The following is a 16204-nucleotide window of genomic DNA, read 5'->3' on the forward strand; positions in this document are numbered from 1 at the left end:
CCCAACCTTCGGGACAGTGTGGAATGGAAAACCGAACATTACCCCGTCTTACAAAGGCACGAATGTAAGATACTGATATATTTCCTACTGTGAATAAGGTTAGCGTTCGGTTTAAGCTAACTTTGTAGTGTGCATTTAATGCATGTGTACGTTCAATAAGTGAGTATTAATCTCTTCTAACAACACTCGGATAACACTTTCTTTCATAAGGTTAATGTACGTGACAGATGCGAGAGGCAAGTGATATTATTATACCTCAATTTTATCTACAATGGTAAAATCCCATTACCAGAAAAAGAGATATTTTGACTATCAGAAACATTTTCAACATTTTTGACACGTGACCAAGCCGGAGTGACTGTCAGGTCATGTGACCACACTGATATTTTGAATGTCATATAAGGGCAAATAACTGCTTCAGGTTTTTAGTCAAATGATTGCCTCCCTTGTACACAATGTCATATAGTAATGACGTCACTATATTAAATGTGTACACAGGCGATTACCGCGCTTAAGATGAAACTGTTTAACTAAATGAATTAAACACATTTTTTTTTTTAAATTATGTGCTTAATTTTGTTCGGTATAATAAAATAAATATCATATGGCAGCGTGTGTGACATTGATATTGTCAACCCTCGAAACAGAATGTCACCACTCGGCTTTCGCCTCGGGTGACATTCTGTCCTCGGGTTGATAATATCAATGTCACACACGCTGCCATATGATATTTATATAATGTCATTTAGATCTATAGAATGACATTCTAAAGATATTTGAGAAAAGGCATAGACGTAAAAAGAAATGAGACGAGTTTATGAAAAATGGCAATCATTGAAAACAGATTCGGATCCAGGGCCGGTCCCAGAAGGCTCGTGTCCTCCCCCTACCCCAGTCGTTTGGGGGTGGGGGGGGGGGGGGTATAATCATTAGTGTTGCACTTAAAATTGAGATCCAAATGCACCAGGAGCAACCATTTAATACTTAATTTCAAATAAATTCAGGAGGGAGTTGGCCGTTGGGGTACCCTTTCATATCCCGCCGATGATATGCTGGCGCCCTTAGTTTTTCTGGAACCGGACCTGGAAAGCATCCTATAAAAAGAGTCTTTCCTTAACGTTTTAGTGTCAGTATTTGATTCCCAGCATGTGTGGTAGTACATCGTGTTCATTTTGAGTGATACTTCTGTAACTGCAGATCGATAATCGATAAATATATTCTTAATTTCAAGCTATAAAAAGTAAATTAACGTTTACAGCTACCCTTTACATCAATACCATAGCATTCTATTTCATTATCTGAAATGCCAAACTATCGTCACATCAGTTGTATATAAACCTGTCATTTTACATGTTTTTTCTTTCTTAATAGTTCAGCGACATTTTTATTTTCCTATGTGACTCTCTTCATACCAAAATGGTACGTATAAGAAATGTTCAGTATTGATATGTTTTTAAAACATTGACTCAGAAAAACATTTTTTACTGATAGTGTATTAGTCCGTAGAAATCCCAGTGGGTTCGCTCCTTTGAACTTGCATTTGAATCACATTTTAAAATGAAAAAAAAAAATCGTTGTTGTCTGGAATCTTGAGAGTCTGGTAACAGTAGGCGGTACTATGCGGACATTTCGATGTGCAACTTTAAAATCGCACCTGAAAACCATGTAAAACAAAAATACACATTCTGAATTAGATATCAAATGTAATTCACTCCAACATTAGAAAATAGATATGAAAAGTATATTTTACAGTTGACCGTCTAAAGAATCTCTATGTTAATATCAGCTGAATTATAACTAGGCCATTATAATATAATTATGCCTGACTTATTGATTGCATAAATGAAAATTGCATAAATGGATACTTAAAGGCAATATCTAGTTTAAGCGGTATTTATCTAAGAATGAATGTGATTTTAATTAGGTTATGTGATATATAAATTGTATTGGGTTGTTGTCATTATTCAGACGGCCATATTTAAAAATAAGATGGATGATTTGTACTTTGTACTTATTTTTATCTTCATGTGCTACCATATATAAATAAAGATATTATGATGATGATGATGATTATTATTATTATTATTATTGTAGTTATTATTATTATATTATTATTATTATTATTACTACTACTACTACTACTAGTATTATTAAAAATGTTAAAAGAGAACATAGAAGTTAACTTAATACATAAATTATGAATTTTCGTTACTATATCATTTATAACGTATATAAAAGCCGTAAAATAATATTTCTAAACAGAAATATATCGTTAAGATTGATCTAATTTAAAAAGATATCGATTAAAACTATGACAATTGAAACTATTTCGGTACCTCTAATATCCGATAAATTATGCGCAAATCGATAAATATTGGTAGCTCTTACGCCCGCCCACTATAGAAAATCAATATTCTTATAAGATACTGGGTGTTAGTACCCGCCCTTTAAACGTTTAGACCAATGACAAGTTAGAGACGGTTTTGGCCCAGTGATCATGGCAGGGGCCTGACTTCACATTGTATGCAAATTGTGCAATGTATATTGAATATTTCATTTATGTTAATTTACTAAACAAAAGGGAAAATATGATTTATTGAATAGTTATCTATGTGTAAAATACATGCCATATTTGCTGCAAAATATTTATCACATCATTGTTTGGAGTTGAACGCCGTTTTCCAACATTATATTAACTATATAGCTGGATTCGATCACACAATAATATTCATGACTATGTTAAAAGGTTAATAAAGGAATTGGTTTGGTTTTTAGAACGATACTTTTTTATTACTTTATGGGATATAACAAAATCGCAAAGACAAAAATTGACGTATATATTAACGTCCTTGATTGCAGTCATACATTCTCGAACCATAGCTTTCAAAACTTATTTATTCGAAAAAATGAAAATGAACACGCATTTTTTAGACCCGGTACAAGGCTCGAACATTTTAATCATTACAATGCGCTATTTACACCGTTTCTAATAAACTCTTTCAAAAAGAGGATAAATGGACTTAAAATTTGTTACGGAGAAAAAAAGAATGCATCCAATCTGACAACTCATTCATTGTGACAAAGTTGCTTAGCTGAAAAAAATGTTTTTTCTTGCTGCACTTCGTCCTTATTAAATTAGATAATTAAAGTCGAATAGTTTATTTATGGGTTTTTTTCATACGTGCAGCATGATAAAATAGTACATTATTCAAATATCTTAAAATGCGTAAGCTTTTCTATACAGAAACATAAGTGACAATTTGATATATATATATATATATATATATATATATATATATCTATACTAGTTTAATACATATATAATACTGATACGGTGTTTCGAATTACTCATGGCCTTCTCGAGCATTTTGAATTTATTCTAAAGCGTAGAATACAAGATAAAGAATTATGATTTACTTTGCAAATCAGTAAGTTCGCACAGCACCGCCAGCCTATATCTCGCGAGATCAAAACGAGAGCGTGATTTCCAGGTATTACAGAAGACTTTGTATAATACTTTTGTTACATCATATGTGACACGATCATCTTATTATAATACGTGAATAGACACCGCTTAGATCTATGAAATATCAATACCGGAGAGAAATGATACTCCAGCTACTTCAAAAATTGATAAATTTATAGCAATAATGAACATCCTCAGGTAGTGGATATAAAGATTTAAGGACGACATACTATTTCTTATTCATTTAAGATAATTTTCGGGTTAATAATCTACAAATATTACCAAATTCGACAATTCATTTTTTAATAAAATAAGAGCCGAGCTAGAAAGTAATATGATATCAGAACTCCTGAAATCCTCAAACATGTGCTCGTTTATTGATTTGTTGTGTAGTACTTCTCGTTTTTAGCTGTCCATATTAAATTGAATATATATAAATGATATAACGACATACTTTCATAAGGGCGCAACTTACTCAACATTTTGCTGAAGACTTGTACATTGCATTCTTGCAGTTTTCAATTATCACCTTCATATTTAACAAAAATACCGGCAGACAATTAGAGCATGGAAACAACAAAAAGAAAAGTAAACGAGTGTACATTTGCGATGGGCTCTTGCCAATATTCTGTGATCTATCTCTGTCGCATCTCCGAGATCGTTACATTTTTTTTAAAGGTATGTATTGCCCCGAGGCACGCAGATGATGAAAAAATGTCGGTAATTCTGTGATATATTAAGTCGCACTGTGGAAGGCGCATATAACTGCAATGCTATTTAACCTCATGTCTCAGAATTTTAATTGAAGAAAATAAATGATTTTCAATTAATGTTGTTATAAAGCATGCCATTTAAATAACATATATTATACAAAAAAAATCAAATCAGAGAGCGGTGCTAAGTTTGTTTGCTTTTTCTGTCGCATCCATGTCATTTCTTTCTTTACGTACACCGTATTGGCAATATTCTTTTTAAGCAATTTGTGCATTCTCTAGTTTTCACTGAAAGTCATGTGCGCATAAGCTGTATTTACGTTCGAAGAATGCCGCATTGCTTTGTGAGATTAAGTTTTAAAAAGTTGTATTATCGGAATCAATCAAAAATAACATTAGGTTATTTAACATTTTTCTGTACAATACGGTGATATATTTGGACGAGTACCCAGCTGAGAAAACCATATTGGACGAGCCGCTAGGCGAGTTCAATATGGTTTTCTCAGCTGGGTACGAGTCCAAATATATCTCGTATTGTACAGTACAATGTTAATTAAATAACCTTTTTATTCTATATCTATTTTATCTTACTATAATAATAGTTTAAATCAAAAATGTTTCACTGAATATTGTATTCCTGCCTTTTCTAGTTTTTCCCAGCTTGGTATGAGTGCAAATATATATTATACAGAACAATGTTAGACCTTAAATAACCTTTTCAATCTATATTTATTTCACTTCATACGTAATATACGTAATTCATTGAATGTTGTTTTTTTCTGCGTATCATCATTAAAAAAGTATATGGTGCAACCTCTCTACAACAGCCATTTGGCGATTTGGGTGGTAATAATACTTGGCTGAGATATTATGCCCACAAACATTGTCAGCAAGTTTGGTGAAGATCGGATGAAAACTGTTCGACTTAAAAGAGCGGACAAGGCTAAATTCCCCGTTTTTCGAGTAATTCAAGGACTATAATCAAAGAGTGCCTGGTACAATTTGGCTGGTTATCGAAACTGGCCGAGATGTAATGCCCACAAACATTCTCAGCAAGTTTGGTGAAGAGCCGACGAAAACTGAATTATAGAGCAGACATGTTTTGGATGCTGACCGCCCGCTGGCATTTAAAATCTTCTCCATTTTGTTTCTTAACCGTTAAACAAAAAATACTGAGGTAGCTATTCAGATAGTCAGGGCTGATAGCAATTTCTAGGTTTCGTCCGGAACGGCTTCTTTTAGCGACTTTTCAAATATTCCAACATCTGATGGTCCTTTTTACTGTATTTTTAATTTTTTGATTATTAACGAACGTTTTAATATCTAAATCAGATATCATTGTTATCTCTTGAATCGTTTTTGTGTGTTGTAAACAAAAAACAACAACCCAAATTAAATCCAGATTTCAAGATGCATAATCAAACTCTGTACACAGAGCGCCAACTTCATCCGATTTACATTCGGAACATTTTCACGCGTTTCGGGCTTTATCGTATGTTTAACATGGGACTGTTGAACCGTCCAAATACAGAAAATACAGGATTTTTTGTACGCGCGTGCGTCCCAATACAGAAAATACGGGATTTTTGTACGCACGTGCATCCAAATACCGTAATATATTGTACGGTCACGTGTTGCAAATGAACGTTCGCGATTGGATAGATAAAATAGGTATAGAATAATATACAATTATTGTACCGAAAATCTTCATTCCCACTAAATTTGCGCTAATAAGAATATATTGGCGATTGAGTTTCTGAGTTAAGAAAGCAATTGTTAGAAATTGTCAAACATTATTCCGAGGCTAAGCGTAATTCCGAATTGAACATGAAACTTGTCGATTTTTAATTACAGACCCACGGTAAACCAATAAACTGATAATAAAGAATTTGTCGCAAAATTTCAACTTTTGTAAATTTTCTCTTGTTTTAGTTATAGTGACAAATGTATGTCTATTTTAGAGATTTTCACAGAGAACTGATTGTATTATATATGATACTGAACATAGGATATAGACTGGCTACATCCACAATTTAAAATAATAATAAGAAGAAATACCATGGTCTAGGAGCTAGACTAGACCAGCTAATTCTACTATTTTAAAATACATATTTTTAACAACCAGGCGTTTGTGTGAACATAATTAAGTTTCCTAAGATTAAATATAGTGCATGTATATACAAATATGGAAACCTTGACATATTTGATGACCGGTGACTTTTCTCCCCGTCCTTGAATAAGTTTTGTTCACAGGACTGATACGGGTATAAAATAACAATAGATTAAGATTAATTTTCAAAATGTGTGATTCGTTTCTCGGCTTGCCACTATTAAAATATCAAAATATGTAGCATAAAATTAAACATAAATATTACACTAAGAAAAGACAGACATGATATCGGCTGTATTTAAAACACTACTAGTTTTCGTTTACTCCGCCGAAGTTCGCCGTCGGCAGTATAAATTCCTTATTTCTTATTTTCAATAAATACTAGATTTATATATTTACATGTTTTCTGTATTGAAGCATTTGAATGAAGAAAAATCATAATTATCAAACACATCATTTTTAATAACCTAAATTTACAATTCATATAGTTCAATTGTACCTTATCTATCATTAGCACAGACAGATGCCAGACATCACGTTGTATTTTGGAATTTCGGGCGACAATTGGGAGAATTTGAGGTATACAAGGGAGGAAATATATTTAATACGGCCGAAATTCTAACCAAAATTTATGTATTCGAAATAGTGTTTGAATGAATTGATACAATGAATGAATGAAATGATACAACCAGTTTTATATATTATGTCGATGTAACTTGCCACTGTGTGTGCATCATTCAAATTGGTTCAAAACAGAAGGAAATTGAGCCGTTTTAATGACTTGTTTATATGTGTAGAAAACAGTTGCTATGCAACCATTTTTTTTTAGTTTTTGCATTTCCAACTTTCTAAACCTTTTGTTTAAAGGCTATAGTTTAAATTCTTTATAACTTCCCCAGACAAACAGAATCTGTAACATGTGTTTGAACCGCGAAAAAAAACCCCTATGAAATCAGAATTAAGCAAGAAATGACTTTTTCCCTGACAATTTCTTCAAAATTATAAATATATTGGTAAAATGTTCACACATTATTCCTAAAAAAGTGCGCATCCAGTATAACAACACCGTGAAGGATATTCTCTTCTCAAACATTTTCCAACAGCAAAGTTTGAAATTTCTTATATGTCAAATATTCCCATGCACACTTTAAATTCTTCATAAAAGATTCATTCTTCAGAATTTTTTTTAAAAAAATCTTGAATGCGGGATTGAATTCAAGTTTATATTAAGCCAGATGTTATTTTATAATACATATAATCATTATGTAACCATGTAACTTCATTGTGTAACTACGATAATTAGATATTTTAGAATCTACGAAATGCAAAAGCGTATTCTTCAACAGAAGAAATAAAACTTTTCGTCCTTCATGAAGACGTATAAGAGAAAATGGAAAATGCTTTCGACGCCACCGTAACACACACACACACACAAACACATCTTCCCACCCTTACCCCCTGTTTTATGACACATACCACCTCCCACAACCTCCCGCCATTTATTGATCAGGTCGGATATCCGGGCACTTCAGCGTATCGCGTTGCGTAGCAACAAGCGGAGGTGACAGCAAACGCTAAATTGTAATTGAAAAGCGTTTAATGTTTCCTTAGTGCTGGTTATTTTTCTTTATTTAAAGTAAAATTTTGGGCAATATTAAGAAGTCAGTGAATTTATAATGTAGCATGATGTTCGAGAAATCACTCCCGAGAAAGAAAGAGGTGAAGTGGCGGGAAAAATGTGCGAACTGGTGTAGAAATTAGCTCTCGCAAATCTTTGAATGTAGACATTATTTAGCGTTCTTACTAATGGATTTTTATATGGATTTATTCGTGAACATTAGCTGTTGCTGAAAATAGTGCTCCCATAAACTTTTGGATCTTAATTAGGAGGTTATAATCAAAAATCTGGAGAACAATAGATTCTAACCTGTGAAATTGCGATTTAATACCTTCGGCTATTTATATTGGATTACCTATCAATACAGTGTCGCATTATTTACAGATAATCAGGTAATAGTTTTGCTTAAAACATGGAGATAGACACCTCTATCACAGAATACGAGCCAAACATTTACGAAAACACTGATGTAAAAGTGCCAATTACAGCATCAGTAACCCAACAGCACAACATTCCAGACAAATATGATCTTGACATTTATGTTACCCCAATGCTCCCAAATACAAATCGTGAACACGCATATGAATCTGATGAGGATGATGACATCCCAAAGAGTACCATTGAACCCGAAAATTGCACAGACATTGTTGAACAGGAACGTCTCTTACTATTGTCTCGAGAACAACCAACTGACATGTTCGTTAACCATTAATTACTTGATTACAATGTGAACAGAAACTTGAGAATACTAGACTCATGCTTTTCAGATATGTGCGAAACCTAGAAAACTTTCCATTTGACAGCAATACTGAAATGAAACGAAGAATGAACACGCGCACTGGTGACAGTGCTGCTGTGAAGTTAGCCTATGATATACATGCACTACTTAGTGTTATAGAAGGGGCGGATTACTCTTCCATTAAAGAGCTGATCAGTAATTCAAAACGGAATACTGCAAGAAAGTCATTGGCCGTACAGATCCCAAACGACTGTCAATGTAAATGTGAAATTAACAATCTGAAAGATGTCGTAGTGTCACTTCAGGCAGATCTGCTTCTTATAAAACAACGTCAGGCGGCATCAGAAAACATTCGAGGTAAAGACAGTGCTGAGATAAAATCCTCGGTAAATGATATAAAGTTGAATTTGTCAACGAAACATGAAGAAATTCAGTCCGAAGTAAAAGATATGATCAAACGAATGGATAATTTCAGCGAAACCATAAAATCTGATGTTAACATTTGTAAATCTATGATGTTGAAAAATGGACACAATTTTAAACTTTTGCAAGACAACTTAATCGAACTGAATCGAACTATTGAAAACATGAAGAGGATCGTGTCCTCATATCATAAAACATCGCCAACAGTTCATTCACCGCATGACGTGGTTAACTCCCAGTCACAAATCCTTCAACAGGAACCTCTGATCCCTACACATGCGGAAACTGTTGCAGACGACAACTTAACATCACGTGATCAAGACTATGAAACATTCTTCAACTCCGCAAGAGACCCGGCTGCTCCGTATTCTGCGGAACTGCTGCAGATCAGCGGACACACAGTCAACAAGAATGTTGAAAGTACTACATCATTTGGAAATATACCAATCCCTACTCGCGTTAGTGTACGAGAAAATCGGGATAAAAATAAGAAAAGGCAAAAGCGTGTCAATTTTGCTATCATAGACAAAAACCTCGGTCCACGATTCTACCGTTATAGGCATATGAACAATACCGAAGGCCAACCTTCTGATGATTATGGAGACTTTTCACAATACGTTAAACGCAAAACAAGGCGTTTCTACGTCGGTGGGCTTAAACCAACAATAACTGAACAAAAAATTGCATCGTTTGTGCGTAATCAGGGACCCAAAGTTACCAAAGTATCGGTTTTCCGAAATAGAAAATTCAATACTGCTACGATTCGCGTTAACGTCGAAGATGACGAAAACGCAAATCTTCTTGTGGACGACCCAGCATTCTGGCCTTCGGGTGTCAGTCTGCAGGCCATGGATGCCGAGAAACAAATACAAACAACAGTACGACTACGATGATTCGAGAAAAGAATGGGATCGGCGGAGATCCCGTTACAACCCAATGGTGTCGGAGAATCGCGACGTAACTCCAACATATAATCGGTACTCGTTACTTGAAGACGATGTAGACTATTAAAGTAGTATCTTTTTACACAGTCAATGACAATAAAAGATCTTAACATTGCAACTTGGAACTCTACTGGCATCATGTCCAGTGCAAGTTACCTATGTAACTTTTTAAATACTTATAGTGTAGACATTTGCGGCATTTCCGAACACTGGTTATACAGAAGTTATCTCCACTTCCTTGACTCTATTCATACTGACTATACTAGTATTGCAATATCAGACCCAGACCTTGAACTATGCACTAATCGTAAAGTAGGCAAGGGAGGTAATGCTATTCTATGGAGAAAAACACTGAACTCGATTATCTGCCCGCTTGATATTCCTAGTGACAATATTATAGGTATACAATTAATGATCAGTCCAGGGTGTTATGTTTTCATATTTCAAATATACATGCCTTGTAAAAACCATTCTTTGCTTAAGTATAAAACTTACCTCGAAGAAATGGAGAATATTATATGTATGTACATTGACAAAGGTCACATTATATCTATGGGTGACTACAATGCTGAACTTGAATCAGAACATGGAATATTTTCACTAATTGACTCAAGAAGTAAACTTATAATGGACTTTATGTCAAATTATGATATGTTAGCTATAAATACGAAAGCTGTTTGCTCGGGGGCAAAATTTACAAATGTACCATACAACTGTGATAGAGAAACTTTGATAGATTTTATCATAATGTCTGAAAGTTTTTCTAAAAATATGGTAAATTGCAAAATCTTACAGGATAATGCATTGAATGTGTCAACGCATCGGCCGGTAATATGCTCCTTTATAATGCCATCTGCTTACTCGCCCCATACTAATAATAGTCCTAAAACAGACATTATCAACTGGAAAAATGTTACGCAAAACCAGCTTAATGCTTATAAATGCTTTCTTGAAAACAGCGAATTATTACTGCAGTTAGCAAGTTCAGACATAATAAGCACGCGTGAGATTGACCAATTGTACGACAAAATTGTGTCTGTTATTAACACTTCCTCAGAGGCATGTATCCCGCGAGTAGGTTATAAGCCGTACATTAAACCGTACTGGAATCGGAACTTATCCGAGCTCCACAATGATATGAAAACTAAACGTGCTAACTGGATGAAAGAAAATCAGCCTAGAGGGAATACAGCATCTAGTTATAAATCGTATAAAGATTCCAAAAGCAAGTTTAGGTCTGCTCATAGAATCTGTGTTATGAAATATATGCAAGAGCAAGAACATGAAATAGATGTGGCTGCAGAAATTGACAGTTGTGAGTTTTGGAAATTAATTAATAAACGCAGGAATAAACCCAAACGCAACTCTTCGCTTGAGATGGTTTTCAAGGATGTCCACTATACAGATCCGCAAGCAATTAACTCATGCTGGAGCGACTATTTTGCAGATCTTTATTCCCCTACGGAAAGCGAAGGTTTTAACGAGACGTATAGACAGACAATTACCAGCGAAATCTCTTCTTTACGCCAAAACTTAAATAATAAATACGGTAACCGTTATTTAATAGAAAGAGACATTGTATTAAAGGCTCTCAATTCGTGCAAGAAAGGCAAAGCCTGCGGCAACGACAAAATATACTATGAAAATGTTATCCACGGCGGAGAACTTCTGTTAAGTGTTATAGTGAAACTATATAATTGCATGCTTAAATCTTCGCATACACCTATGGAAATGAAAAGGGGTATTATCATCACATTATTTAAAGGTGGGAACAAGAAGAAGACGGAACCAAATAACTACAGGGCAATCACATTGTGTTCTATACTTCTCAAACTATATGAAAAAATTGTTCTCCTGCTCCTAAATAGTGACGATAAACTGCACCTTAATCCTTCACAAGGGGGTTTCCAGCGTAACGTTAGCTGTGTGATGACGTCACTAATGCTGCGTGAAAATATTAGTTTTGCTGCAGAGAACCACTCTACACTATATGCTTGTTTTCTGGACGCTAAACAGGCATTTGATCGCTGTTGGATTGATCTTCTCATGTTAAAATTGTATAAAATGGATATTGACGTAACACTCTACAAGTCTATACTATCGTTGTATGAAAATAGCTACAGCAGTGTACGATCAAACGGATACCAATCTGACTGGTTCCCAGTCTCACAAGGCACCAGACAAGGCCAGTGTTTAAGTCCACACATGTACTTGATTTTCATTAATGAATTAATGAACAAAATTGACTCTAGCGGTTTCAGTTTTAAAATGAACACAATAATTTGTGGTTGTCCTACTTCAGCAGACGACATGGTGATCCTGTCATATACCAAAAATGGATTAGATAAACTTCTCGAATTACGTTTCCAAAATTCGTTAAATGAACGTTTTCTTTACAACCCGCTTAAATGTAAAGTGGTTGTTTTTAATGAAACTACATCAAGAAACCGCAATTGGAAACTTGGAAATAACGTTATAGAAGAAACAGAAAACTATATCCACCTTGGAATAAACTGTGAAAAGAACTTGTCATTAGACCATAATGTACGTGAATGCTGCAATAAGTTGCGAAAGTCATTCTTTAGTCTTGTGGATTGTGGAGTTAATAGCAATGGCTTAAACCCGATTACGCCAAAGAAAATATATATATCAGTTGTCTTACCCAAAGCTCTCTACGGCAGCGAGGTATGGAATACTTTGGCAGAATCACATATCACAATGCTGGAAAGAGCCCACGAGCAGTGCGTCAAATTCATACAAGGACTACCGAAATATACTCGCACTGATATAGCTTTGAGCTGTCTTGGTATTTTACCTATAACAATTCTTATAGACAAACGCAAACTTTTACTTTTAGGTTAGTTATGCTTACTTGATTCTAAGTTTAACATTAAAAAAGTATTTAGCCACAGACTAATATCGTACATGAATAACCCAAGAAAAAGTAAAGGGTTCATGCCTGACATATATAGAGTCTTAGGGAAATATGGCTTATGTAATGTGTTGTCTAATTATGTACATGATGGCTCTTTTCCTAATAATAATAGATGGAAAACAACTGTTAAAAAGGCAGTTAAAATGTACAATGAATTCGAATGGAAATCAAGAATATGTAGTGATAATGTACTATACAGTTTTTTAACAATACACTACGAGTATATTCCTTGTAATCTATGGAAATTCTGTCAAATTTACAGAAACTACCACTATGAATCTGTCAGCGCAATGAAATTAATGTGCAATTATTTTTCACAAAGATTTATGACGGAGTGCACACAGTGTCGTATTGTAACGAACAATAGTTCTCTACACTCAGTTATGTTCTGTCCAATCAATGACACTCGTAGGTCAAATCTTTGGTCAAAATTATCCAATGACTTAGGCATTGAAACGTTTGACCAGTTTTGTAGTGTAGCCCCCGAGCAACAAATGTTAGAAATGTTTAAGGGCTTTACAGCCTTTGACTTGACTGATACAACAAGAGTGAAATGTATGAAATCATGTCTTAATTACATGCACAAAATTTCGCAGTGTTAATCAAACACTATCATCAAATGGCTTGTGGCCTCTATTCTGTTATGTCTGGATATGATTACAACTAGTTACCAATGATATGTACACTATTGTAAATAGACTACTATTATTGGATTTCGAACATGGGACCGTGACGTAGTTCCATACGTTAAAGGGCAGTCACGGCAGCTCAATGACCGAAATCGAATTATAGCTATAAAGTTAAGTTATTAACCATGTTTAAATGTTGATTTCACTGTACACTATGATTTACAATTTTTCATTTAACACATCTCTCCTGCTTATATTTGTTAACTAAATGCTTATATTTCGTTTCGATAAGCTTTTAAAACTTAACAAATTCGCAGATTTTACGAATCGTTTGATGCAATTATTATTCCTCACATATGTATACAGGTTTCTGTTACTACTATATGTAGATATAATATACATATATGTTAGCATCTCAGTTATAATTGGAATTGATATTCAATATTCATCTTAATATGCAATTGTGATTTGTACATTGAACTTATATTGTACCTATTGTTTTGTAATTATGCTTTGTAAATTGAAATGTTATATTATAATATGTACTCTTCAATCTTTGGAGGCAATAAAGATATCTATCTATCTATCTACTGATCTGTCATTGTTCCTAATCATTTTAATTTCAGTCTGTTTCAAAAATGATAACCACCTCTCCATGAAAATTATCATTTTACAACTTTGTTGATAGTTTCTAAATCTAGTGTTTTTCTGATAACTAAATACGGGGTGGAGCAGCAGGATTTTGTCAGCCTTATAGACACATCAAATATTCAGAGTCTTTACTACCGTCTGAGTGCGTATCGTCTAGAAATTTAAAACAATTGTATTTCATTCCGTTGAGAATAAAGGGAACAGATAAGCACGCAGAAAATTTTTTATAAAGAACGAATGAAAAGGTATATGTAGTACACAAACAAATAATAAAAAAAAAACAACGGACGAATCCTTGTTTCGCATTTTGCAAAACTGTTTAATTTCGAACAGGCGCCCTGTGGCTGACACGCGGCCAATATCCGGTCCAAAAGAAGTTCAAAGTGCTATACCGCATGCGGTGCTTGTGATCATGTTGTATAATGAAAATTGAGGGTCCTCTAATTGGCGCAGGCTTGATCTTATCTTCCATACCGGCTTCGGTGTACTTATACATGCTATATGGCTTTTAAATTTAAGATGAGATTCCAGTTCAATTTTTAGTGTAAATCTTTAAATAATAACTTACAATTTTTTTTCAGTATTCGACATATACACTTCGAAACGAAATTGTGAATATGTTCAAGTTCATTTTTCAATAAAATAAAATAAAATAAAAAATGAAATGAAATGAAATGAAAATGATAATAGATAAACGATATGACTTAAGTATATATTTCTTTTGCGGAAGGTGGGGTGTATAAATTCTCCAGGACTATCATCTCCTCGCCATAATCTAACAAAGGCAGACAAAATATCTTTTTGTTCTTTATAAAGCATAAAAACAATACACCTATATCAAATTCATTTCATCTAAAAATGGTGTCCATTAAGGATGAAATTGGGAATCCGGCCCTCAGCGGCAACAAAATCTTCCAATAAACTCGGAACGACCGTTTAATATCATAAATAAGCGGTTTATGTCAAAAACGCTTTTCAATTTTCAATGAAAATATTAGAAATAACAATCAATCCTCGTGTATTCCATAACAATAGTGTGCCAGTAAAAAGTTTCGATGGTGCCTTAAGAAATATAGCATTAACTTCCTGATACCTAATATGTTCTTTTTTTTTGCGGTAAGGTCTGGTGCCAGTGCCTTTAAACCTCACTGTGCGACTACAGATAACACCTTAAAATTAGAAAAAGAAAGAAATACGATATAGGTGAGATTTCGTCCACTTATTCAAAACCTAACGGAAGCAGTTTTGACCTACTCTCTAAAACATAGTTTTGAGTTTTAGATTCGTTAACTACTTTCTTTCTAATATAATTAAAAAAAAGATTGATCCGCTCATATGAAAATCCCAACTCAAATGTGCGTTTAAGGAGGAACCACACTATAACTTTTTTTCAGAACCCACGTTATTGACTGGTACCAACAAAAACTGGAAGATATTTCTGATTTAGATCTGTGTATATTTTTTACGTTTAAAGCATCAGTGACGTTTCCATAACGTCGCAAACATGACCACTTCGCGCAAACTTTATTAGCGTTCGATTTTAATACGTGATTTAAAGGAAATTACTTCTGTCAAAAAGCGCATCATTAAATTTTTGTATTATCTTCATTATTAGCATTTGATGTGAATATGTGTTATAATGGACTCGTGTTAGAATCGAAATAAGAAGTTCCCAAGTGAGATTTATAGATTTTATATTACTTATATCGTCTACACAATCCCTTTATCATTGTGCAGACGATATAGATTTTATATTTCAGCCTTAACACCTGTCACAAGACTATTGTTTCTGTATAATTATTTACTTGATGGTTTCCAAAATGTAGTGATTCATTTCGAAGTTTTGAAAGGAAGGCGATTGTGATATCAAAAACATGCAACAGATGGCAAACAATAACTTGGTCTAGAAATGAATATAATGCTTACAACATTTTCCTAACTGCAATATTTAAAAGAGAATTTACCGTAAATTTAGG

The sequence above is a fragment of the Mercenaria mercenaria genome, chromosome 1 (genome assembly GCF_021730395.1).
Source record: "Mercenaria mercenaria strain notata chromosome 1, MADL_Memer_1, whole genome shotgun sequence".
Lineage (NCBI taxonomy): Eukaryota > Metazoa > Mollusca > Bivalvia > Venerida > Veneridae > Mercenaria > Mercenaria mercenaria.